The sequence below is a fragment of the Hylaeus anthracinus genome, unplaced genomic scaffold (genome assembly GCF_026225885.1).
Source record: "Hylaeus anthracinus isolate JK02 unplaced genomic scaffold, UHH_iyHylAnth1.0_haploid 11981, whole genome shotgun sequence".
NCBI classification, from domain to species: domain Eukaryota; kingdom Metazoa; phylum Arthropoda; class Insecta; order Hymenoptera; family Colletidae; genus Hylaeus; species Hylaeus anthracinus.
In genome coordinates this window covers 7,214,590-7,221,964 of record NW_026534329.1, presented here as the reverse complement: position 1 = coordinate 7,221,964, position 7,375 = coordinate 7,214,590, and the positions used below count along the sequence as shown (strand labels likewise).

Sequence of the window (7,375 nt, the reverse complement as noted above, 5' to 3'; positions counted from 1 at the left end):
ATTAGATTGTATAATTTATACATTTTTAGAATTATTATATCGTATTAAGGTGAAATAATAATTTCTGCAATCATTGATTTTTATTAATAAATTATATTAATATATAAATTATATTATATTATATATGTATAAATTTTATAATAAATAAATAAATATATAATTATATATATATATATATTTATATATTTATATATATATATTAATCTTAATAATAATATAATCATTCTAAATATTAATAAATTATACAATATAATGTAAAGTAAATCAACATCAATGATTCCACAAATTATTATTTTATCTTAAACTATCTAAATTTCATTATTTTAAGCAATTTATTTTATCAATTAAATATAAATAAATCTAAAATTAAAATATTTAAACGAATTCAATGTATAATTAAAATTAAGAAAATTATCTCTTTTTACATTCAAATAAAATTTTATTTTTCCATGTTGAACATAACTAACTAAATATAAGGAATATGAAAATGAAAAAAAAACAAAACTATTGAAAATGTAATTATTAATTTATCAATAAATACTAGTCTTATCAATAAATATACTTTTCTAGAAATTAAATATACAAGAATATGATGTAAATATATATATTTGTATTATTTTCTACGACATTTTTTAGGTCTACTCCTTTCAATGCAAGTATATTAAAGTAATATTACAATATAGAACTTTTCCAACTGTAAGTTATTGATATCAAAATCTACAAATTTAATGAACTTTTGTTCGTAATTATACCTCGATCGTTTCTCGAAAGTTTTCTAAAGTTCGAATGTACAACAGAAGACAGAAAAAGAAGAAGATCGATTGTTACCCATCGATCAAGTCCGGATAAAATCTAATTTTTTTTAAAAACGAGTTTACGAGCCGCTCAGACCGGACCACCCCGTCGACGTTTTTCCACTCGTGTGCCTAAGTGTCCACCGGCATAAAAGAAAGTAAGAAAACGAAGGAAGAATGGTGAAAACAAGGCGCGCGGCCGTACGTTACCCTGTAGAAATGCACGGGAATTAAAACGACGAACGGTCAATGCTCGACTGACCTCAACAACAGTAAAAGTGACAAACGGCGCAACTTCTCGTTCGAAGTCGGTCGCGGAACATGATTTCTCGATTCTTGCCCCACAACTTATCGGAACGATCGCGGCTCGATGCTGATTAGCCTTCGGTCTACTTTCCGTGTGAAATTCATTCTCGTGGATCACCGCGTGGAAAATTAACGCCGGACGATGTTAAGCGCGCGCCGATAATCGAGAAAAAGCCGTGGAAAGATCGGCAGCACGAGGAAACGGGCCCGCGAAACGATCGTGCGCGCGTAAACACCGTCCGACGAGGAATTGCAAATGTGCGGGGTGATTGGTAGGGATTGGCTCGAAACGAGATCGAAATATCAACGCAAGCCTCTCAAACAGGAAACCTCGTTGGTATCTCTCGAGGAAACGTTCATGTTCCCCGAGTCAGGGGCGTATTAAGCTGAATCACGCGTCGTCTACAAGGAAAAACGATTTCCATGCGTCATAGGCATCGTTCGAAACGGAATTATTCCACGCTTCTGGCCGTTTCTACGCGCGTCATCCAAGGACTCATCTTGTTATCCTTTTTCTCCTCGCGAATCACACCTCAAACCGATAAATCGTAGGAAACGTGCGAAGTGCGCACGATTGCGATGGAATATGATACATGGAAAATCTAAATAACGTATATATACGTGTAGGAGTCGGGCCCAAGGATAAGGGGCACGGGATTCGTACTCGGGACCCTAGGATCGACAGTCGACCGCTTTTCCCACTGATCAACGCCGCACCTTACCAGTCGTGTTCTTTGTTTATTTGTTTTAGTATAGTGCGAAACCGATCGCATTAGCTGTACCACTTATCGACACATCTTTGTTTACATTAAAATATTTTACTATTGCTCGAGTACCTCGGGATCGCTAAACCCGTACTGTAGCTACATATAATTAAACATAGCTACAGCCCCTGAGGGAGTCGTGTTCTTTTTTCATTTATTATTATTTTGAGGCGCACAATACTGTATACATACACTTCAATTATGAAGTTTTTTATCACTAATCCAACATTTAAACTTTTCCGATTGTAAGTTATCAATTGTAAAGAATCGCGAAAATGTATAATTTTAATTAATTTTTGTTCGTTATTGTACCGCGATCGTTTCTCGAAAGTTTTCCACATTATATACAATTTCCAAAATATATATATATATAACTATATTAAGTGTAAAGAATATAGTAATATATTATATGTATCGGTCCAGTTTAATTATGATGTGAGGTTGTTTGAACACTTAAAATATATATATCTTTTTTATTTATTGTATATGTATATTTGCGTGCTATTTATTTCATTCATCAAACAGTTAAATATCTCGTAAGAGGATGGAGCTATGGAAAAAAGGTTTTCGCAAAAGTTATTTGGTACAAAAAGGTAAATTATTTGGTGCAAATGATTTAAGTGTAAGTAAAGTAGCGGAGGAGATTTAACAAAGAGATTAATTTTTTTAAATAGAACGTTACATAATTTTACCCACGGTAAGATGGCACTTGTTTAGGCAAAATCATTAACCTATCGCACGAAGTCACTTATTGCGATGTGAAATCTTAAATTGGAGTTCTTAATTGGAGTCGAACAGAGACCAGAATATTTAAGCAAAAATGGAAGAGGAGAAAGCGAGAAATTAACCAGCTAGAGTGAGGTGCGGGAATTTGGAAGAAAGGAATAGATATTGGGTAGAAGAAGAGGAGAAAGAGTCTTAATTGTGTAAGCTAGAGGTAAATGGAAGATTATCAGGCACTAGAGATGTCGATGTAAAAGATGAAAAAGTGGTAGAAGGGAGAGCAGACGAAAGGGTGATAGAATGGATAAGCAGAAATAGAGGAAGAAAAGGAAATTGATGAGAGAAAAACGAGATTAACGAGAAGACCAAACACACGGTAGTACATAAGTTTAGTAGTTGTACTGGTTAGACATTGGTACTGTAGAAATAGATAAAAAATAATAGAAGTTTAAGAGAATGGAATTAGATTCGATGTAAGCAAATCCATTTCTTGATTGGAAAACCCGAGATAAAGATTTATGTATTGTTTATGTTGCGTAATATAGTAATATAGAATATAAAAAATGATATAAAAAAATATAGTAGTATATTGTATATATTGGCTCAGTTTAATTGTAATGTAACCCAATTAAAGATTTGTTATTGTTCATGTTGTGTAATATAGTAATATAAAATATAAAAAATAATATAAAAAAATATAGTAATATACCGTATATATTGGCTCAGTTTAATTGTGATGTGTGACTTTTTGGACACCTCCAAATCGTGAGTTTAAAATAAATATATAATATAATATATCTATGTCTATACCAAATATCTATATATATATAAAATATTAAATATTTGTTATACATATATCAATTAATAAATAATATCTATGTATATTATATATTTATTTCAAAAACACGATTTGGAGGTGTCCAAAAAGTCTCACATCACAACTAAACTGCGTCGATGTATACAATATATTACCACATTTTCTTGTTTACTCGGTAATTTAATTCACCGCGTTAATACCGACGGAAAAAAATAACGCGTGTGTGAGAAATGGTGTTATATCGAACCCGCATCGATCCGTTCCTGTGACCAGTCGTTTACATCGATCGATCGGTATGCGACGTACTGCGCACTCGCTCTTACCTTTCGGATCGCATGATCCAAACCTTCGAAAGGACGTTGACCGGTGTTGTACCAAGAGTGTAGCAAGTGTATCAAATAGTTACGCAGCCGCGCGTAAGATCGTGTCGCGTGTGGTGGGCATGCATGAAGGAAAATCGCGACAACACCGTGAAAGAGGAAGAGGAGACGTTTCCACCGAAGGAAATCGCAGAAGGAGGAAAATTTCTGTTTCCTCTGGCGCGATGACACATTTTCCGCGGTGCCTGTAATAGATCGCGAGGGATCTACCGGTTAGGGGCTGTCTGGTTTTTAATCGGGTTAAATTAACCCTCACGGGGTACTAGATCACTTCTGGTGTGACAAAACTATTTATCCATGGAACTCTTTTTACTTATTTATTTTTTTATTTATTTATTTATAGGTTGTCATACAAAGAGCCCTTTAGCTTAGAATTATTTGGCAATAATTAGATGTAATTAGGTAACAAATTACAGTAGCGATAGTAATAGAGATATTATTTTAATTAACTTTAATTTTTCCAACTTTTACTTTGTCATTTTATAAATTGCTACGACAAAGTAGACAGCAATTAATCAGCGTACATTTATCATACATAAAACTGTATCTTTATAATTAGAGGGAGAACGGTCGAGATAATTTACGAATAAAATTCATTCACAGTTGCAATAATTGGCCCCAAGAAATTGAGATAAAAGAATTGTCCAGAAATAAATGATTTTAAGAAAAAGTTTGAAATAGATGGATAAAATTGACTGGTTTGGTAAGTTTAGTATTAAAAAATTGAAACTAGATACCAGGAGTATAAAGTTTATTTATTTAATTCGTAATGGCTCTTATAAAAGGAATTTTAAATACTTGCTCTGGTATCCTCGCGGAGAATAATTTTTTTTTTTTTTTTTGGTGTATTATGTTGCATAATACACCAAATATATACATAATACACCGTAATACACCACTGTTGAGTTTTGTTCTATTTTGCTGTATTTTATGTTTTATTATGTTCTATTGTATTGCATTATGATGTATTATATTCTGATGTGTAGTGTTATGTTGTGTTATATTCTGATGTGTAGTGTTATGTTGTGTTTCGTTGCGTTTTGCTGTATTTTATGTTTTATTATGTTGTATTATATTTCATTATGATGTGTTGTATTCTAATGTGTAGTGTTATGTTATGTTTCGTTGCGTTTTGCTGTATTTTATGTTGTATTATGATGCGTTATATGCTGTTATGAAGTGTTATGTTGTGTTTCGCTGTATTTTATGTTGTATTATATTGCATTATAATGTATTACATTCTGTTATGAAGTGTTATGTTGTGTCATGTTTTGTTGTGCTCTGCCATCTTGTATTCTATTACCTCATGCAGTATTATGTTATGCGTAGCGTTCTGTTGCGTTCTGTTGCGTTTCGGTGTATTTTATGTTGTATTATACTATTTTACGATGTGTTATGTCATGTCTTGTTGTGCTCTGCCATCTTGTATTCAATTATCTTATATAGTATTATGTTGTGTTATTATTTCTCTTGCCTTTGAGTGCCCACATCGACCGTGTATTATATATTACAGAAACTACTGTTCAAATATATCATATTATAAACTATAAATAAACTGAAAACTTCCAGCTACGCGATAACGCGTGAAATAAACCAAAACAAAATTGTGTACCTTTGACTCGGTCGTTTTTCAAACGTCCTTGTGTGCGAATTTGAGGCCTGTACGTGTGAGTCCGGAGCTCGATGACCCGGCTAGCCCACCCTGCGATTAGGCTTGTTTTTCTCTTATTCGCAGACACGTGTAAGTTTTATTCGGAATTCGCAAGAGCGTCGAAGCGGGACGGAAGAGCTCGAGCAAACGAAATCTGAGGCGAATAGGAAACGAAAAAAATAGCATGTCTGCCCAAGACGGTATAACACCCGCGCCGAAAGACGCCATCGATGCATCGGGCTCGTCTCTGAGCGCTCCTCGTCAGCTGAATACGAGCTCCAAGTGTCGCGCTGTTGGCTTCTTAAGGTATAGTTCTTTCCCAACTATGCTAGTCGTAAGTAGGCTTTGAACGAAGGAGTTCGAAAGGTTAATTAAAAATTGTTGTTTCAGTGATCTGTAAAATTTGTCTCGAAAATAGCTATAAGATTTCCTTTCTTAATAAAACAATAGTGGTATGGGAATTTCTTATGAAATTTCTATTACAGAAGTAATGGTTTCAGAAGTGAAGTCGATTCACTGAAAACAGTTGGTAGGCTTAGACAAACGAACAAATTTAATAGATATTTATGTCAAATTTGAATAGTGTAATCCCTAAATTTATATTTATAATATTTAATCAATTATAGGGTTTCAATTCCTAATTACAATTTGCTGCAATTGGAAGAGTAGGAGAGAGAAACAATACAGAAATTTGTCTATATTTCTTATGTATATATGCGTTGCATAATTAAATATTATATATGTAATTATTAAATATATTTCATATATTCATAGACGATCGATTAACACGCTAATTGGCCAGGCTGATATTTCTGATATTTCCATAATGTATCGAAACACTATTTAAAAACAACTCGAACCTACATGATCCAACATTTATCTCGGTACTTATTTGTCTAATCTTGCCGAACTTATGAATTCTATTCCCTCCCTTCAGAAGGAATTCCTTCAAGCCCTGACGTCCGTACACGGGTCTCTTAGTTTACTTTTCTCTTTGCCTCGTCTTTTTAATATGTTGATCGCCACGTCACCCATATATGAATCACAAGCTTTCCGATTAAAGAATTAAATAAGTCAATTCTGAAGATTAGATGTTATAGAAAATAACTTTGCATAGGATTCATGAATTTAGCGATATTGCAGAAATAAGTGCTAGTTTAAATTCGATAAAAATAAGATTCAGTTTTATAAAAACAAAGCGTCAGGCTCAGATAATTATTCACGAGTAATTTGACCGGCATCGTGTTGACACGGTGAAATAAAGTGATATTGACGAGGTTGGCAAAACGAGAGGGGTGAAATTGGAAAAAGGAAGAGTTGGAATAGGGTGGTCGAAGGAAAGGTGTCGCTAAAAAGAAAATAAAAAAACTAGAAAGACTGATATTGTGTTGGGTTCAAAAATGACGCAGGTGTTGTTTGTCATAGTCGTGGGATTTCCAACGTGTCCGGGGCTACGCTAAAGGACGACGGACTACGCAGCGAAACATTCCAAGAAAAGATGAGGCCTATGACCCGTGTTCGTATTGTGGTTCACACTGAGAGTGACAGTGATTCTATATCTGTCGTTACGATGACGTAATTACGATTGGCCTCTCATGGTCACTCGACACGGTATTTTTCTCTCGGGACAGAATTCGATTATGACGTCGAGTTCCACAGGAATGAATCCGTCGCGATCTTGGAAATGAAATTAACTGCGTTCGGATTTCGGTTTGCTCGGTGGTTCTCGAAACTAACGATTTCATTCGAATTTAAAAGAAAAATGTACAATATTTGTGTCTTTGACGTAGCGACTTTCTTTCTTTTATTAAATAGTTAATAATTTTCTCGGAATTTCAAAATTATTAGAATTGAATTCTAGATTAGTGAAATTCAATTCAATTACTAGAATTCAATTCTAGATTAGTGAAATTCAATTCAATTACTAGAATTGAATTCTA

At 33.7% G+C, this 7,375-nt stretch overlaps 1 protein-coding gene across 3 annotated transcripts in view; it reads left to right on the top strand.

The window, feature by feature from the left end:
* Window positions 1-3,572: 3,572 nt before the first annotated feature.
* Window positions 3,573-7,375, top strand: part of LOC128885474 (uncharacterized) — a 15,252-nt gene continuing 11,449 nt past the window's right edge. For 2 of the 3 annotated variants that reach the window (XR_008459609.1, XR_008459606.1), the window contains exon 1: window positions 4,758-5,741. The gene's annotated coding sequence lies outside the window, so the exon portion shown is untranslated. Of the gene's footprint in view, window positions 3,997-4,757; window positions 5,742-7,375 lie in introns of those variants that run through there. The other variant, XR_008459607.1, reaches the window with a different exon arrangement.